Genomic DNA, 20298 nt, shown 5'->3' on the forward strand with positions numbered 1-20298 from the left:
TTTGGTTTAATCCCTTATAATTTTCTCAGGTATTGTAAGATTTATAAGATCAATTTGAAAAATATAAATCATGAAAAAAATTTTCACCTAAGAATTATTTTTTGTACATTTTGAAAAATATAGGGTAAATTAATGAAGTGCATTTACACGTTTAAACATTAGTATTGAAAATGTTGAGATGCTAGTGAGACCGTAAAGGCACCATAGCTTGTACAAGAATCACGTATTTCGCAGTTAACAGTGATGCTCTCTTGAACCTTCATGCGTATCGCCACATTACGAAACGCTCCAAACTTTATATTTTACTAACAAGCGTTACTGTTCTTTAATTTTTTTGAAGTTTGGTAAAAGAAATATATTTTTATTTCAGTTAATTTTTCTCAGAAGTGGACATTCTATGTGTTTCGTAAACTATAGGTACAGTAAATAAATACACAGATTTCTGATAGGTAATATTTGGGGACATGTAAATTTCTAACACCAGAAAATGACTTCTTTGTGCACGAAGTTATATCAATTCAATTGTTCTCTGGAAAACAGCGTGGTTGTTGCGGAAGCATTGCTCGCGGTGACTTATGAAATCATCTTGAACGGGGCTGTGAACACAGCTGTGACATTCAAGCTGTATAATGCGTACTCGGGCAGCACTGAAGCTTCTCGCCGCAGTCGTGGCTGGTGACCTAGCGCGCATCGTGGGCTGCCAAGGATGGCTTCCCTTTCGCCGTGAGCCTGCTTGCGTTCTCCTGACAACGGCGCGCGCACTAGGTCACTCCTGTCTGACCTCCGCCTTGACCTGGCTGGTCAGCTCTGCCCGCGTGAGCAAGCTCCGAGACTTGAATGCCCCAGACCTCGTCTAGAGGTACGTCTGCAGAAAAGAAGGTTTCGTCCAAACTAGCACACGTGGCTTTGTACGTCACGAGATAAACATTTTCTGGCTGTGGAAAAATATCTGTTTAGACTAACCAAATTGGTTGAGTAATAAAATTCATTTGGACTTACTAACAAAATATACAGTTGATAATAAGAAAAAAAATTAATATACAAGAACGTTCCTACGATAAAATACTTGTTTGAATTACCGTCATCTGAATAATTTATGATATACTAATACACTATTTCAATGTTTACTTCGCTGAAAACCTTTTTAAGTTAGGTAGCAAACTCAATCCAGCAATGTTAAGGAAGAATTCAACCAAGACCTTTAGTAATGAAGTATCCTAGCATTTGCTGCATTTGCTGTGAAAATCTCGGGAAGCCATAAAAACCTGAAACTGTGATGGACACAGAGAGAGTCAAAACTGGGTCTCCTGAAATGTAAGTCCTGTTTTCTTGCCACTTCACTGCCTCAATTTGTCAAGGCTTATTTGTTTCTGGGATAGTTGTTTTATCGCAGCCAAATATTATATACGCACACCAACATTTCTTCTTAGCATCGCTTTAATTTTCTTAAATAACTCCATTTACGAAAACACACAATAATCAAGCATATTTTCTCGCTTCATTGATTTTTAAACTACGATATGAGTGTACAGAAATCCACGCTAGTATTTTCGTCCAAAAATCCACTATTAACAAAACAATGAATGCTATACAAAAGAAACTTTTAGCACAATATCTGCAAAAAGGCTCGTTTAATTAAATTACTAAATCGTAAGCATGTCAAATGGATCATAAGAATTTATTCGAGGTCGACCGCCAGCAGCACGCCATTTCACAGCGTTCAGTGTGAGTGAGCCCAGCTTCACAAAAGATACTTCAATCCCCGTTATAAGAACGTCTTTAGAGAGAAGTGCTATAGTGATATCTAAAAATTTATGAGAGATAAAAGTATGGTGCTATGTGAAATAAGTAACACAAATCGTTACTTTCGCATTGGTACTCAGATTGATTTTGCACACCCACACAAACATATATGTGTGTGTGGCAGAAGACTTAGGGAGGTTGTGAGTAGTATATAATAGCCGGTACAAGATCTGGCGCTGGCGCGTGGAGCCGAGAGCCGACTCCGCCATCTTGGATTTGTGACGTCACGGCGGCAAAAATTCCTCAAAATTCCTCAAAAATGACTCAAAATGACTCAAAATTTCCCGTTTTAAGAAAAAATTTCCCGTTTTCGAGGGAAAAATTCCCGTTTCGAGGGAAAATTTCCCGATTTAGTCCTTAAAAATCCCAACGGCTAGAAATGTCCTGATAGAGGCTTAAGCATCCTTAACTCAAGCCTCAGTTAAGCCTCTATCAGGATGTGACCTTGACCTTTGACCTTGACCCCGACGGCCAGCTTGGATCCACCATCTTGGATGACGTCATTTCGTTTTCTCGAACATTCCGGCATTGTGTTATCGGCCATTTTGAATTATGACGTCACCGTTGCAATTTCCGTTACGGCCGCCATCTTTAAATTTATTATCCGATTTTAATGAAAAAAATTTAAAAATTATAAAAAAAATTAAATAATAAAAAATTTAATAAAATATTTAAAAAACAAACATTTACGACACGGAGCTCGGAGTCCTCGGTTCAAACCCGACGAGTGCAAAAAAAATAAAAATGGCGACCGATCCTTCCCCCGCGGTGGCTGCAGGCATACTGACTCCCTCCACTTTTTTTTCAAAGCATATATATATATCGTCAGGTAGTATGACGTCATGGCCGCCATCTTGTCCTCGTCTGCTGGAAGCCATCATCAGTGTATCGTCGGCGAGAGTGCGCTGACGCCATGTTAGTTTAATTCTTATCCGCTAGAGTGCAGTAATCATTTATTATTGCTGTGACACCCGACATCTTGTCATTTGGCCGCCATCTTGAAAATCCATAATTATTTAGCTAGAAATTCGGGAAAAATTCCAAAATTCATTAAATAAATTTGTAATCTATATACTGCTCGATTAGGTCGACTAAGGTCCTTGGTACGATCTAGGACGATGCAAAAAAATTAAATATAACATCAATTTAACACAATAGTAACAGGTTCGAGGAATTAAACACCACAAGTTCTTTTACAAACATAATATTTATTACATAATTTCTATTCTACTACAGGATCATTTGCGAAAGCCAGCAATCTTATAATCATTTAGTTCCGCAGCGGTGTGAAATGACTAATTCTTAGCTCCAATCGGTTTATACTAGACAGAGTCCAGCCAGAACCTTTACAGACATAGTCCACCTCTTCTTGACAGAGTTTCTGGATACAGTTTTTAACAGTTTGCTTCACATCGTTAGAACTGTAAATTACTGCAGCCGATGTCTTGAATGCACACTTCTTCACTTTGTCATCGAACGGATATGGCTTTCCATATATACAGTCCAACCACAAGTTATATTTCAAAGGTCCGTTTGTTGCTACATCATCAGTAAGCTGATTGATTATCTTCTGTCTGATATCGTCAAGAAAATTACAAATGTCCTTCGACTCACCGAACGTATTTAGATAATAGTAGTCTTTCAACGTTCCACGAAATGCAGACTGCGTCAAGTAGAAGCCATTATCGTTCACTTGTAATGCGCCGAACACAGTCTTAGGTTTATTTTCCTGTTCAGACGTCATACCAATCGGTTGCTGCACATCGGTTTTCTTGCTTGTACGCTCACGAGCCTTCAACCTAAACCGAGGAGTCGAAATTTCTGCAGGTAGTTCAGCAGTAGGCACACGGACTTTACCTTTAGAGTTTTTCGCATTTCGTCGCAAATTATCAATTCTAGTAAACCATTCATGACACTCATCACATCGAAACTTCGTGCGAGATGGATTCTTCGTGCATTTGCTCCGCTCATGTCTTCGTGCATCATGAGCAAATGCGAACGACATATCACAGTAGCTGCAAGGATACCGTGGTGATGAAGACGAACCTTTCAGACCCGATCCAGATACTGACATTGCCGCAGTTGCACCATCTCCAGGCATACTCTTATGAACATCAATGCATCGTTGTTGCGCCGAAACCTTTACTTTCTGCCGAACAGCAGGACCTTTGCATGCCTTCATGTGCGTTTTCATATTATCTTTTCTGGCAAACTGCTTATGACATTTCTCACAAACAAACATTTTACGATATAGGTTCTTGGCACATTCTCTATTCTCATGTCGTCGAGCATTGCTGTTGTTTGAGAAAATCTTGCCGCAGTAACAGCACCGATGTTCGTTAGTTGTTGTCGATTCGGCATCCATTGAAGTCTCCATTGATGGCGAACCAGCGTTCGCCGAGTTTCCCTGTGCAGCCAGCACTAGCGGCATTAAAGTCTCTTCTGCTGGCGGTACCACGTCTGTTGAAGTCTCCTCCAGTGTTGACATCGACGTTGCCAACGGGATCTGCTCCACCATCGTCGACGCTGACGTCATGGTTCCCGCAGTCGATGGTACAACCTCCATCGAGTTCGTCGTTAAAGTCGGTAAAGATTCCATCGAGTTCGCAAGAACAGGTAATTACGTGATTAATGCACCAGAAGAAACAAACTAGGTGATCCTTACACCGACGACGTCAGTAACAAACTAAGCATCCTGTTGTCTAGAGCTCGCTTATATATACATGCACCGTATGGAATAATACGCTAGTCAAATAAAGAACCATTTACAATAATACTAGAGTCAAAACAACATTAAAAATAGAAGGACCATCAACGAAAAGGCAGCACATTTGGAAGCACCGACAACGAAAAGGCAGCACATTTGGAAGCACCGACAACGTAAAGGCAGCACATTTGGAAGCACCGACTACGAAAAGGCAGCACATTTGGAAGCACCGTCATCGAAAAGGCAGCACATTTGGAAGCACCGACAACGTAAAGGCAGCAGATTTGGAAGCACCCACAACGTAAAGGCAGCACATTTGGAAGCACCGACAACGAAAAGGCAGCACATTTGGAAGCACCGATATCGAAAAGGCAGCACATTTGGAAGCACCGACAACGAAAAGGCAGCACATTTGGAAGCACCGACAACGAAAAGGCAGCACATTTGGAAGCACCGACAACGAAAAGGCAGCACATTTGGAAGCACCGACAACGAAAAGGCAGCACATTTGGAAGCACCGACTACGAAAAGGCAGCACATTTGGAAGCACCGACTACGAAAAGGCAGCACATTTGGAAGCACCGACAACGAAAAGGCAGCACATTTGGAAGCACCGACAACGTAAAGGCAGCACATTTGGAAGCACCGACAACGAAAAGGCAGCACATTTGGAAGCACCGACAACGAAAAGGCAGCACATTTGGAAGCACCGACAACGAAAAGGCAGCACATTTGGAAGCACCGCCAACGAAAAGGCGGCACATTTTGGATGCATCATCGAATAAGGAAGCACATTTGGAAGCTCCATCAACTAAAAAAGGCAAAAAGGAAGCACAAGTTACGAGATCTAAGTCTTAGTAAGAAATCATAATACAAGAAATAAAAACATTACATTCTTATAATTTAAATTATTTATTTTATTGTTTTACATTATACAAATGCAAGTAAAACAAGTCAATATTGTATGTAGCCAGCATTCCTCAGTTCCTTGAGTATGAAGGATATTTCTTTGATGCACGAATAGTTTCCTGCACAAAGCGAACCATGTAGAAGTCTTAGCCGGTCAACCAATATGTTTGGATCTTTCCATGATGTGTAATCATTCTCTTCTACCACCATCTTCCTTGCACCTTTATAATAAATATTATGATCTCTGGTGTCTTCCGTTTTACCACCAACCTCAGGGTAACTTTCATGTTGGAGACGGTGATCATCACAAGCTTGATCAGATTTATTTAATATTACACATCGTTTCCATCGTTTCGGTCTCAGGATACCGCCACATTCTTCGATCTTGGCAGCTTTAGGTGCTTCATCATAGTCTATGTCTTTGTCAACAGCCTCAGAGTCACTGTAACAATCACCGTAGAAGGAATCGTTTTCACCCAATTTACCGTAATAATTCGATGTTGATGATGTTGAAGTGTCTTCATCGTCTTCATGCTTCCTTTTTAGGAGTCCATCATTTTTACAAAGTAGGAAAGATCTACTTGAATTCGGCTGGAATATATTCTCACTTTTCACGTTAAGGATTCTTCCACTGTCTTCATTCTTCCGTAAATCATAAACCTTCTTCAATTTAAGTTCTTTGTCGAGATCGGAAGAGCCAAGAAAATTATTGTCGTAATGCAGATCACTCTTCCTTAGGCTAGTAGATTCATCGTTGTCCTCTAGCTTGTACGCAGACTTGGCGCTACAAGTTCTGCCATGTCTTTTTAGGCTCTCTCTCCGCGTAAACGACTTGCTACATCGAACACAACTTATCATATTGCGCAGTGGATTTTTAACACAGTCATTCTTCTCGTGTTGTCTTTTATTCTTTCTCAAGATAAACTCTTTACTGCAAAACTTACACCTATGTTCTTTCGATACAGCGTCAGATCCCAAATCGGAATTCATATTAGTTACTGAGACTAATGCCAGATACCAATTGAGTGTTTTAAATTAGATTCAATACTTAAATAGAAATTTTTTCATATTTCATCAGCGAGAATTAATATATCTCATGTAAAAGTACTTTATGCATGTAGTTCTGCTTTTCAACAACAGATGTCACCACATGTTGCTTGCAGGTAAATAATATTTAGTTATTTTATGCGGGATGCGGGATGCTCACTATCGATCGCAAAAGAAGGATGGCTTCGTTAGACTCCAAGGAAAAGGAAGTTCGTCTTGCATGTTGGTGCTCCACAAATGTCTCATGGCGTAATATTAATTTGACTGAGTAATGATATTTGTTAATTCCACCTGATAAAAATATTGCAAGTTTTGATTTAGTAGCAGAAATTATCGAATTAAATGTAACTCCAAATAAAATGACATGTCTCATTAGAACAAAAAAATCCATGCAGAGAGCGGTTTCTCAGAATAGTCAGAAACACTTGAAGAAACCACAGGAATGATTGCAAGAACACGGGAAAAACCATCAAAATATTGTCAAGAATAATCAGGAGCACACTGAGGAAACCACCATAATATTAACAATAGTAATCGGAAGCACACGGAGAAAACCATCATAATATTGACCAGATTAATCGGAAGCACACAGAGAAAACCACCACATGTTTTCTTTGATATCATAAAAATAAAAATAAATTAATAAAAAATTAAAAAAAATTAAAAAATGCATAAACAGATTCTGCTAGCTTGTAAACTTATCATTGTTGAGCAAAGATAGAGTTCTTGTACAAGCCAGAAATTTATGCATTATGAAGTATCCTAGCATTTGCTGCATTTGCTGTGAAAATCTCGGGAAGCCATAAAAACCTGAAACTGTGATGGACACAGAGAGAGTCAAAACTGGGTCTCCTGAAATGTAAGTCCTGTTTTCTTGCCACTTCACTGCCTCAATTTGTCAAGGCTTATTTGTTTCTGGGATAGTTGTTTTATCGCAGCCAAATATTATATACGCACACCAACATTTCTTCTTAGCATCGCTTTAATTTTCTTAAATAACTCCATTTACGAAAACACACAATAATCAAGCATATTTTCTCGCTTCATTGATTTTTAAACTACGATATGAGTGTACAGAAATCCACGCTAGTATTTTCGTCCAAAAATCCACTATTAACAAAACAATGAATGCTATACAAAAGAAACTTTTAGCACAATATCTGCAAAAAGGCTCGTTTAATTAAATTACTAAATCGTAAGCATGTCAAATGGATCATAAGAATTTATTCGAGGTCGACCGCCAGCAGCACGCCATTTCACAGCGTTCAGTGTGAGTGAGCCCAGCTTCACAAAAGATACTTCAATCCCCGTTATAAGAACGTCTTTAGAGAGAAGTGCTATAGTGATATCTAAAAATTTATGAGAGATAAAAGTATGATGCTATGTGAAATAAGTAACACAAATCGTTACTTTCGCATTGGTACTCAGATTGATTTTGCACACCCACACAAACATATATGTGTGTGTGGCAGAAGACTTAGGGAGGTTGTGCCTGCACCATACCCTGTTCTATATAAAGTGTCAATGAACCTGAGATCGCCAGAACACATAATAGCTTCGCAATGCTGTGCGCTGGTTTCCCCACGGACGAATGCAGCGAGTGGAGAGTGACTCGCGTCCAAGAAGCGGGTACAATCCTACCGTCTCTGCGAGGAAGAATGTACCCTTTCCTCAGCAGTACATTTTCCTTGACCGTGCGTTCTCGCCTATCCTTTTCCTAGGTTCATCACATAAGCATTACAACCGTAGAAACATTTGTTAAACGTGCAGCTGCTCGCTTATTATAAAATGTTTCGCATTAAAACTAATGGTTCAGAACTTTAGCTTGCTCTTACAGTTAATTTACGAATATTTAAGCAATAATAATTAAAATGTCATTAAACATAATGTAACATTCTCATTACTTAAAAGTTACATTTTTATCTCATATAAACTTATTTATTTAACTCAATTATTTTGGAGAGGTAATATCTAATCGCAGTAGAGGCTTATGTTTGTACGCCTAAACTCTATCCTATAAGTATTTGTATTGTTCTATATTTAAAATAGCACAAAATTATGTAGGTTAACGTACGTTTGTCACGTCATCTCTACAGGCAGAGACTGACTATGCTGTAGTCTAGCCATGACAAAACTACAAGATCTGCGTTACAGGTTTACTAAACTAAGATAAAATGTATTTCAAATGAGAATTTTTTTATATATACTGGTAGATCCATGAACTCATGTGAACAACATCTAAAAGCATATAAATTTTAAAAAAAAATCCATGTTTCTGTCTTAGTTGTTCAAAATTGTACAAATGCACTTAACATTATTTTATGTGCTAAGATACCAGTCAATGTCTCAATCTTCTTGTTGTATATGCCATTTATAAATCAATAAAGTTTAACTTGAAAATATTATTATGAGATAATTATATTAGCGAACTGCCAATTATTATTAGCAATACCAGTTTTGTTATAATGACTTCAATAAATTAAATTTGATTTGATTTCTTTTTTACTTTTGATAACTTGAAGACTCCTCTGCTTACAAAAAGGTGTGAACCACCTCTGTGTGACCTAAAATTACACTTCATTACTTCAGTAAAAAATTATTGTAAACATTAACAAGAACAAAGTACATACTGAGAAATAATAAATTCCTCACATTGAAGTGTGTTTGTGATTTCATGGCAAGTGCGCCTTTCAGTCACCTTGTTATGTCGAGGGTTGCAAGAAAAGAAAATAGCTTTGTAAAAACACTTCACTGATAAACTTCGTGTATTTTTAGTGATCGTAATTAGACACACAATTGCATTGAAAGCACTCTATAAAACTATGTTCTATCTTAACTTTTCTGAAACCAATTCCGTATTATTTTATAAACATTAGAGTAACAATTTTTTAGTATGCATCAGTCTGTATATTTAATAGTTTCATATTACCTTTATCATTGCTTTGCGTCTCACTTGAGTGCCAACTGGAACTTCGTAAAGCGGGTGAGTTCATACTTATATCAATAAACGGTCCTCAGCACACAAGTCTGTCGTTTGGCAACCAAATGTTACCACAACGTATTGAAGTGAAAACTTCTTTAGCCGCGTTGAGCGATTTTTGGTAGGGGCAAAACTTATGGGTTCGCGTCACCGACATGCTAGTGACGTGTTGCGCCAGACTGGCGAATCGCAGTGGCCTGTGTACATGTATACGCATATATACACTAATACATTGTATATATTCGACTGTATCATGTGTGTGTTGGACTCTTTTTTGGATGGGTAAAATTGTGAGTTCGCATCACCGACATGCTGTAGTAGCAGTAAGTGAAGTTAATTTGACCACGTGAATACATGACCTAGGACTGACATCACTGGTAAGTCATAGCTAGGTAATGAATTTTTACGTAATTTTTAAATACCACTGATATCTGTTGTGACTAAAAAATGATGTAAGGATAAATGATATCATGCTGACATCGTACTGATATATTACCAAAATCATTTTCTTACGTACATTTGACGTAGAAATGTTATATTACACATTAAAAAACAAAGTTTTAAGTTTTCACTTCTGTTGACAGCCCCCATGACTGGCTATTTTTTTTATTTATAATACATTTAACATTTTTAAATATTTTTAAAAAATCTAACAAAAATTTAAATAACATATTCTGTTTTTAAAAATATTGGTAAATCGTTAAAATTTCATTAAATTAAAAATCTAATATACGCCATTATTTTCTCTGGGACTATAATGATGCAATTTATTTGTGGGATTATTCGTTCAGGGCCTTGGCGGTGACATTGTGATTGCTAATATACCAAAGTCAAATTTTGAAGCTGAACAACGCCTTGAAATTAAACTTAATTGGTTAACCAGACAGCTTATAAAAAAATATTAAATTTAAAAAAAAAACATGTACGTTTTCAATTAGTTACATACATTAAATGTTATTCCGATAGATAATCTAATTTTTGAACTTTTATTTTCAATTTGATATGTTTGATGCGAAGCATAGTGTACAAGTTAAGTTATACGCAGATTGTAGTTTTAAGGCCTCAGCTAGTGGTTGCAAAATATTTTGACCAACTATTCCATAGTCAAATCTGAAGGAATGAAACTGCCTATATATATTTATTTTAATGAATACAACTGAGGGTGAGAAAAGTTAATAGGGTCAAACACACATTCAACAAACACATATACAAACACACCTTAACACACATTTACGCAAATGTAAATGTGATATCGTAATACCTTTTTCTTTCAGAAAATATCAAATAAACTGTAGAAATTACAATTTAATGCTTAAGTGTTCATTTAAGGGGAAACATGTATTTTATTTTTTATTTCTAGCCATAACTCTTAGTAAAGATATATTAAATTGTGTGTTTTGAAATAAAATTGGGCATAGCTTTTGGGGAAATGAATGGACGCCAACGTTCAGAAGTAATATGAATAATTCAAATGTAGTTTACAGCATGTCGTGAACAATGATTTCTTCCATACCATTTCAGGCAAAAACCTGTTTGTAGATGTAAGTTCACGTCTTTGGAAAACTCAGTTTGCCTGGGCCCTTCAATGTCGTAAACATTGTATGAATGATACCAAATGTGTAGCAAAGAACGTGTGGGAGGTCAGCGGGCGAGGCGGGTCACAGAGGTCAGCCCCGGTGTTGGCAACAACTGCCGGTTCTCCAAGTGGCCCAGTTCCCAAGGTCACCCGCTGCCTGCCGCCACCACGGCTCCTGGTCGCCTGGGAGCGCTTCCCTCCCCTCCTCCTTCTCTTTACCCTCACGTCCTGGTCGCCTGTCTTTCCCGCGCTCGCTCTGGCTCCTCTCGTTACCATGGTTGGTTTCTTGGTTGTCATTTTAATTTTATGTGATGTGATAAGCAGCAATATTGAATTTTATTTACAACAAATATTTAGAAATTCAACCGAAGTGTTTCTGCATTGTAAGATTTTTAATTTTTTAAACTATTACTTTTGATATTAAATGAATTAATGACTATAAATATTTTCATTTTATTTTATTTTAAAGCGTTTGAAATTGAATGTGCTACCGAAGTCAACGCGTAGTTGAAAATTATTACGTGAACATTACGACACTCGGTAACAGACGACAAAGAAAGGTATAGTAATTTCCGGATCATTGCCAGCAAATGGTGGAGTCCTTTGACGCGTGCTACGACCCGCCTCATCTGATGACCTCGATAAGTGAACGAAAAATTAAGTCTTGGATTTTCAAGTGATTCACTATTTACAATTGTTTATTTGTGCGGCATTAGTAGTATAAAAATGATTCAAGGATTATGAGACGCTTACATTTATTTACTGTTGTAAACAAAATCCACATTTTGTGTATCTCTCTCTTATATCTATCTCTCTCTCTCTTACACACACTCACTCTCTTTTCCTCCTACCCTCCTACCCTCCTACCCCTTCTCCTTTTACACTTATCACGTCGTGTAAATAAAACAAACATGAGCTCTGTAATTGTGCTTTTTTTAAAATGCAAGCTTAATTCTACCATGATAAAACGCGTGGAATAGTATTACCTAGTATATACTGTGTGCAAGGGTCCGAATACCATTTTGGATAGGCAGTTTTATGTTATCACAATTTTGTTCATAAATAAGTCTTTAATAAACCCAAAACATGAAAACTATGATTGAGCTCGGATCTATGAAGACAAATTTTTAATAAAAGGTAGGAGTTAGGAATCACTCGTTTAGTTGGAATATTGGTCCGTGAGAGAGGAGTGAAAGTTATTTGTTTGCAATAAATTAAAGACACAGAAGAAGACAGGTGCATTTGTCGATAACCAATTCATGTATCACATGGGTCGTCCCTTGCGTGTTATTGTGACTTATATCAATAATGAATCATTTGTATCTCACAACTGATTTAGAAGTTTTTTAGTGCGTAAATCGTTGACCTAAAATGCCAGACAACCGCATACAAAGGTAAATGGTGGTAGCGGGGACTCTTGCATCGCAGCTGTGTGAGAATCAAACATGTCGCTCTTTTATGGGCGTGACGAGACGAGGCCCTAACATGGGGCAGTCACAGATGAGTAGACAGGAGGAAAGGGATGAATGAATAAGGAATGACTAGTAAAATGATCTAGTAACATGAAGGTAAGTTGCGAGATGCATGGTGTACGACACGGCAGTAGCGCAAGGAAACGTCGGCTGACGCTAGCCCCGACGGTATCGCGAGTGTTCTCGCCACTCGACCGCAGAGGCCCTGTGTGGCGCGAACACCAGTGCTGCACCTGGTGCCAGGCAGCACAACCAACTGCGCAGAGCTGAGATTAGACGTAGGATGATGGTGTCTACCTCCAAGGCATTTATTTGCAGCCGGTATGTCAGAACACGTAATCGGAGACTGTGTTATTCTATAGGGTTGTTTATTGGAAGAAAGACGTTCAAGTTTTTGAAAAAGAGTTGCTATATTTACCCATTCCATATCGCACAATAACTGTGGACATTACTATTCAATTGAAACTTTTTGTGGTTATTTGTAACAAGAAAAATACTTCATATGTAATTAAATGTGTGTAGCCCTTATTTCGCTGAACTGATTAATGCGGTGCACAAAATAAAGTTTTAAACCTTAACTATAGAATATTAGATTTAACTTCAACGTACATCTACGCACTCATTAAACACTAGACATGATAACATTGTACCACAAATTGGTGATTTTATCGGCACCGTCTTACATTTTTTTTTTATTCGTACTTCTGATAAGTGTTCAGGGGTTCACATTAATTTTTATTTCTTTATTCTAATGGGGTCCTTATTATTTAAGCTTTAGGCAGTCTACTACGCCAAGTGGCCAGACGCGCTCTGTCCCGCCTGGCCGCACGCACCTCCAGTGTCCCGTGCAGGTGCGCCTTCAGGCACGGCCGTGTTGCATGACGACACCACCCGTGTGCCAGCGGGCCGGCGCAGCACCAGCCAGGAGTTGCCTCGCTCCCCTTTCTTCTGCCTTCACGGGGGCAGTCCCCTAGTGACTGTGTTTACTGTTCTTTACCATGTTATTCGGGAGTGCGTCCGTGGCGAATTAACCATCATGCAGTTACTAGAATCAAGGGATCCCATTCATCGAAAAATTAGACTACATGGTAGGTAGCGTGACAACATATTTAATGTGTTGGACAGGTATCTTGTATGGAGACGTATTTTCGTAGAGACAATTATTAATAAACTCCACGAAATATAATAGGAAACATTTGAAAAATTTATTTTAAGCTTCAATTACTCTTATCACTGAACGAGAATCTAATCAAGGACGGGAATCGATCGAGTCGATCATAATTTTAATGGTTAAATTTTTTGATGATTTTTGACATTTTTCCCGAATTTTTAGGTTCATTATAACGAATTTCCAAGAGGGCGGCCAATTTGTCATAATGAACTTACTGTATGTAGGCTGGTATACTATGAAACTAAGCTGTTTTTGGGATGTTTTGTCATAATTTATTGAATAAATATTTTTTACCTAAAATTACCTTTTTTGCATAGTCAAGAGATCAAAGTGGGGATTGATATAGGTAAAATCGGTTATTATTATTTTAATAAGGGAATTTTTTATGAATTTTGGAATTTTTCCCAAATTTCTAGCTTAATAAATATAGAGTTTCAAAATAGCGGGCGAACTGGCAATAAATAATTACCGCACTCAAGCGAGTAAAAATTAAACTAATTTGGTGGTAGTGGTCTCTATCATATGTAAACAATATGTCGGATCTAAAATGGCGGCCTCCAGCAGAAGAAATCGAGATGAAGGATGTTATGTCGTACTAGCTGGCGATAAGTGGCATTAGTGGTGGAAGGTACTGTAAGTCTGCCGGTGGCTTTCGTGGAGGAAGGATATGTCGCTATTTTTATTTTGGCTCTCACCGGGTTTGAACCAATGACTCCATGACGTAAGTGCGTTTTTTATTAAAATTTTAATAATTAATTTTTTTATGAATTTAAGTTTTTTTCCTGATTATATAGCTTACAAATTACAAATTTTTCAAGATGGCAGGCGTAACGAAAAGTGCAAAGTTTCTGGATCCAAGATGGCGAGTGTGACTTATGCAATTTTTTTACATTTTTTGGAACTTTTTCAGAATTTTCGGTCAAAAATTAAAGAATTTCAACTTTACTGTCAAGGTCAATGTCATGACCTCGATGGCTTAAGGTGACTTGCTTTTAGGAGTCTTAAGCCGTTTTTAAGAATTTGGGTTCTTTCAAAGGCAAAAGTATTTTGAGGCATTCTGAATTTCGAATTTTTTTGAATATTTTAAGAATATAACGGGAAATTTTCCCTTTAAACGTGAATATTTCCCTCGAAATAGTGAAATTTCTAGACATTTTTTGTCATTTTTAGTCAGTTTTAAGTAATTTTGAGAAATTTTGAGTCCAAGATGGCCGTATCCTTACGATTGGCAAGCCACCACCAAAATCGTAGTCCCATAAGAAATATTATTGCACCAGCTTCGGCTATTATATACTACTGATACAATTTCTAGACGCATCATACCACTTGATGGAGTGCCACGAGTAAGGTTTCTAATTAACCAATTCTATATAATCATTTTTGTTTCCATTATTAGGGTTTTACTGTAAATCTACCATGAGATGCATATACGTGTGGTCGCTAACATTCAAAACGAACGTTTTATGAATACACATTTAATGCTCGCATTTAGGCCTAGGTGTTAGAGCAATTACACGTCATTGTTGATATGTGAACATATTACCTCTCTGTATACGACATTTCGTAGGAGTAATTTCGTGAAAATGTAATGGAAATTGAGGAACGGAAACGTGGCATACAGATGGCGGACCTACGTGTAGCAACATAGTCATTTTCGTAAGAATTAGGTTACACAGGCCTACCAAACGTATTTTTGTACCAAATGAAAATTTATTATAGTAAAACTGGCCTGGGATATATTTTGTAACCTAAAATAGTCACTGTAAAAAGTTATTTCAAGTTATAAGTAGCTTAGAAACATGGCATTGCGATGATAATAATGCCTAAAGGCGCAGTGCTATTACGAACACTTGGTAACCTCAAAAGGACAATGTTCAAAGCTCGTCTCTGTTTTTTTTTTTTTTTTTTTTTTTTTTTTACTTTTTGAAGTTTTACCTCTTAAGGCGCGTTATGAAAAAAATTATGAGAGGGTATTTTTTCAATGCGTGCGCACCATGCGAAAAATTTTCACTGGTTAAAAAAAAGGCTACCTACAAATACAAATTGTATATGTGCTTTTAAACCATTAGTGGTTGATAGTGAATACTTGTCCATCTAATTAAAAACGTTTATTTATTGTAAATATTAGATATATAAATCGTCGTTAAAACTATTTCAAGGGTTTTTGAAGTGTATTTAGGAATAAAAGTGATGTTATGTTACCGTATGCATAAGTATTTCAGGTTGCTTGTAAGCTTCCATTGTTGTTGGCAGAGAGAGAGTGTCTGTGGAATGTTTAGTATTCTGCTGGCAGTTTTCATGCAAGTAATCGTGAGATTATGTTGCCGTATGTATCATGTATTTGCTTTATAAATTTAAAAAAATATATATTTAATAAATAATTGAAATTAATTAAAAATATAATACATAATTGAAATAAATTTGAATAATTATTAAGCATGTTTATTGTTTTTCAATATTAATTTAAATATATCTCGATTTTTTTGCTTATGTTAAATAATTAATGTAATAAGCCTGTTTGTATTAATAATGAATATTGCGAATTTATTAGTTTTGATTTCTTTAGATATATACTTTAAAATTGTATTTATATCACTCCAATCCTTTTATTATTTAATTTATATTAATTATTATAATAAAATTATATTATTAGGTAAACATTTTGAATCAGCTCAATACGGTTACGGTACGTATGTTTGTAGGAAGTATTCACAGACTTATTTCAATCGTTTAAGCAAAAACAAATATACAAACACATACTTAGTGTTATAATATGTGTTTAAATTATAAGTACCATAGAAGTTAAACTTCTAACGTGTACTGAAATTTTATAGTATTAACTGTTTAGTAAATTTCAATAAGAAATGCAGTATTATAAAACTTCATTGTGAAAAAAAAAGTTGAAAGCTAGGGGGATCTTTTGAACGGCAACGTTTTGTTTGAAAATACTTTAATAATAGTACCACGTGCGTAGTGCTTCAGATAACCAACAAAATGTAGTGGGCGAATATGACAGGTGGCTGTGTTACTCGAAAGAGGGCGCCAGCTAACAGGTTGGAGCGAAGAGCCACACGTCAGGCCGCGGCGAACACGAAATAACATTGGTTCTTGGGATCGTGACGTCACCGGTGGCCACGGTTGCAAAAAACCAGATACTTTAAAAAAACCAAATGACCTTATTTTTAAGTATCTTTGACGCCATGTTCGTCCCAACAAAATTTTCTTGGCAAATAAATTATAGGTATTTTTAATGTTCCTATAATATTAATATGACTATTCAAGTTTACAAAATGTAGATATTCCAAGATAGTTTCACGCCAATACGCTTAGTACATCCTCCGATGTTCGCGAAACATCTACGGGTACATGTTTCACACGTGGATCCGCCATTTTGACGACTTCGGCTCGTGACTACAGCAATTTCTGCATGCATGGGCAATGAACTTTCAACCTGTCATACTTTCTGTTATTTCATTGAATTTTTGGTGCATACTAAAATGTCATTCTTAACTGGCCTAAAGAAGTATAACTTCAAAAACGCAATCAATGATAATTCCGGTCTAGGGGGAAATGTCACATGTTCAGCGTTGAAAATTTACATGCAACGTATTCGCTACTCCTGTTTTTCGGCGAGCCCTGAGAAATAGATACCTAGTACCATCTTGTTAAACAGAATTATAATTAGATTTTAAAAATCAATAATTTGTACCGTTTTCTCCTAAAATAAATACTTTCTATATACTTATCACGTTATGCATTCTTCTAAAGCATTCTACGTAAATTTAAGTGTGCCTGTTTCGTATTATAAGATTATTTGCAACATGAGACACATGACTTTGGTGGTTACCGAGGTTAGGTGTTTGCACATCACTGGCGAGTACTGGAAGACTCGCTCACATTTTTTTATCGTATGATGGGAAGTACTAAGAAAGTTTCTCTGTGCGAACACCGCAATTATTTTTTTATATTTTTGGTTGTAAAATATATGCTTTATATTATATTAATAATTAGCATTACTTTAATAACGGCATCATCATCCCTAGAAAATATTTCATTTCCCTTATTTTCAAATATAGGTAAATAATATGTACCTAAATATGAACAATTTAATTTCTATAGTCCCGTTTTCGAAATTTATGTTACTGAAAATCTAGATTAAGCAAAATTAAAACAAAGTAATCTAAAAAGATTCAGAGAAAGGTGCATTTCGAGTCCGTGCCTTAGATTTTTCTGAAAACGTCTGATTTGTTTTCTATCAATCCGAGCATATTTACAAGTCATATGAAACATCTTTAATTATTTCATAATTATAAATTTAATACCGATTTTCACTTAATTCCTGGCGAATATATTTATTGTCCTATTTCAGGGTCCTAGCAGCGATCCGCAAGCCCTTTATACTGACGCCCGAGTCGATTTCCAGCTGAACACTACGCCAGATTACAACTTTACACAAAGCGAATTCATAATAATCACGCGCATGCACCTACACTGTTACAATGGCGTCGCAGGCAAAAAAAATACTGCGTGACAAACATGTACACGTTGGGTTATCGCATTATAAGTCACGTTGTTACTAACCATTCAATTCTAGTGATATTTTGTCATACAAGGAAGTTCGACCAACGACCGACGAGTGAATAACCGTTTTCACATCAAAATTTTTTTTAATGAGTCTCATGAGTTCGAGCCTTAACACATTACCCTTGCAATTCCTAGAATGAAATGTTAATAAGAACACGTAATTTTTTTAATCATATTTACAAAATTACGTTTAATAAATGGTAAAACAATGTTCAATGACAGCGACGTGGCCATCGTTAGTCTTCATATTTTTCATAGTTCTTATTCGTTGTGTGTTTATGAAGTAGATTTTACAGATTGTTAAAATTCTTTATGTTTTATTTTTGCTTAACATGTGATTTTTTATTTATTTAGCAATTGTGAACAATAAAATATGGCGAATGTGACATAATACACAATAGCGGAATCCAAGTTGGCGAATATTCTAGAAAACAAAATAGCATAATTGAAGATGGTGGACGTGATATCATATAAAATGGTAGCCGGATTCAAGGTCAGGTTGATAAGGCTTCTCAGGTCACACTTTGAGGGAAATTGCCCTTCTCTGAAGAAACCGGCTTCTCTGTGAGGAAAATTTATCTTCTCTGAGGAAACTAGTCTCTCCTGAGAAAAAACTCCGGATTATTTTAGTTAGTTTTTGTGATATTTTTCCCTAAAAACTGGCTATTTAGTGTCATTTTTACGAATTTTGGGTTAATTTATGTCAATATTGTGTCAATTTTAACAAACATTTTTGGCAAATGTTGAAGTTCAAAGTTCAAGGTCATCCCAGATGGCCGCAATGACTTTACAATCCAAGATGACGATCTGGCTCCACGGCTTCACACCTTGCACCCTGGCCTTGGAGCTCCATTTTCAAACAACTGTGGTACATTCCCTCTCCGATATCACTGTGCCGTATGGTTTTGTGAGTCATTAAGCACTCAGTGATACGCATTAGGCCCAGACATCGCGCGCAGTTATCCACGCACGCACACTGAGGCGCATGACGACAAGCTGCTCGCGTCACGGTGCTCGCTCTGGCGGGAAGGCGTGGAGGTCCATCACGCTGATGACGGGTTCTGCGAGATCACTCCTCGTTTAAGGAGGTTAGCATCACCTTGGCCCCAGAGAGGGATTCCCCGCAGCCGCGCGCCGCCATCTTGCTCGACTGAGTCGCTCCGACGCACTTGGACAACATGAACAAGCGCCACCGAGTGACACACCGTTTCAATACTTTTAATAGGACAGTTGTAGATGTGTTCATTTATCACTCTCGCTGCCTCAGATATAGGGCAAAAGAAAGATAAAATGAAAGAAAACAAATGAAGGGCTTTTTGCTTCATCATGCTTTCTAGTATATCGATGATTTTTTTTTTTAATTTCACTGAACATTCAATGTGTTTTTAAATTTAATGCTCAGAATATTTGTGAAAATTTCTGAATATCCATATATATTACATATTATTGTTAAATTCAATCATAAATTACAAGGCACGAACGACATTGCATGTTGACTCGAACTGTCTAGTTGGCCAGCGATCAAGCTATTGCGAGATTGGCACAGATAGAGTATTGGTTCAAATGTAAGACGGGGTGACAGTAACTGCAATGTTAAAATGCCGTTACAGCAGAGACCTAATTTGTAGGTAACGGATTATATCATGCTTCGTCATCGTCGCTCTCGTCCGTGGCCAATACAGCTGTTCGCAGAATGATTATAGGCAACCTAGATACTTTAACTTTAAACAATATTGCATCCCATTCTGCGAACGAGTTGTTCTGTTTCTGCCTCAGGTTGGTCATCGAAACATCAGCGGCCTGGACTACAAGTCACTTGGTATGTCAATATAGCAATGACAGCTACCGAGTACCCTCTAAGAATTAGGCTGCTGTAGGCGTTAAACTTTATGGTAAAGTCGCTAGAAACGGAACAGACATGAATGCAAATCATAAAAATTGAGGGAGGAATATATTAATGTCTACTGAAAGGACAGCCATTCCAGCACTGGTTGGAAACTGTGGAAAGTCTAACTGAGGTTTGACTATGGAGCAGGTGATCTCACGTCA

The 20298-nt window shown here is 37.1% G+C and overlaps 1 protein-coding gene across 1 annotated transcript in view; it reads right to left on the bottom strand.

The window, feature by feature from the left end:
- LOC134527409 (uncharacterized) overlaps nucleotides 1-20298 on the bottom strand; it is a 125650-nt gene that overhangs the window by 22976 nt on the left and 82376 nt on the right. The gene's annotated exons all lie outside the window — the stretch shown is intronic.

Source organism: Bacillus rossius, chromosome 1, assembly GCF_032445375.1.
Source record: "Bacillus rossius redtenbacheri isolate Brsri chromosome 1, Brsri_v3, whole genome shotgun sequence".
Lineage (NCBI taxonomy): Eukaryota > Metazoa > Arthropoda > Insecta > Phasmatodea > Bacillidae > Bacillus > Bacillus rossius.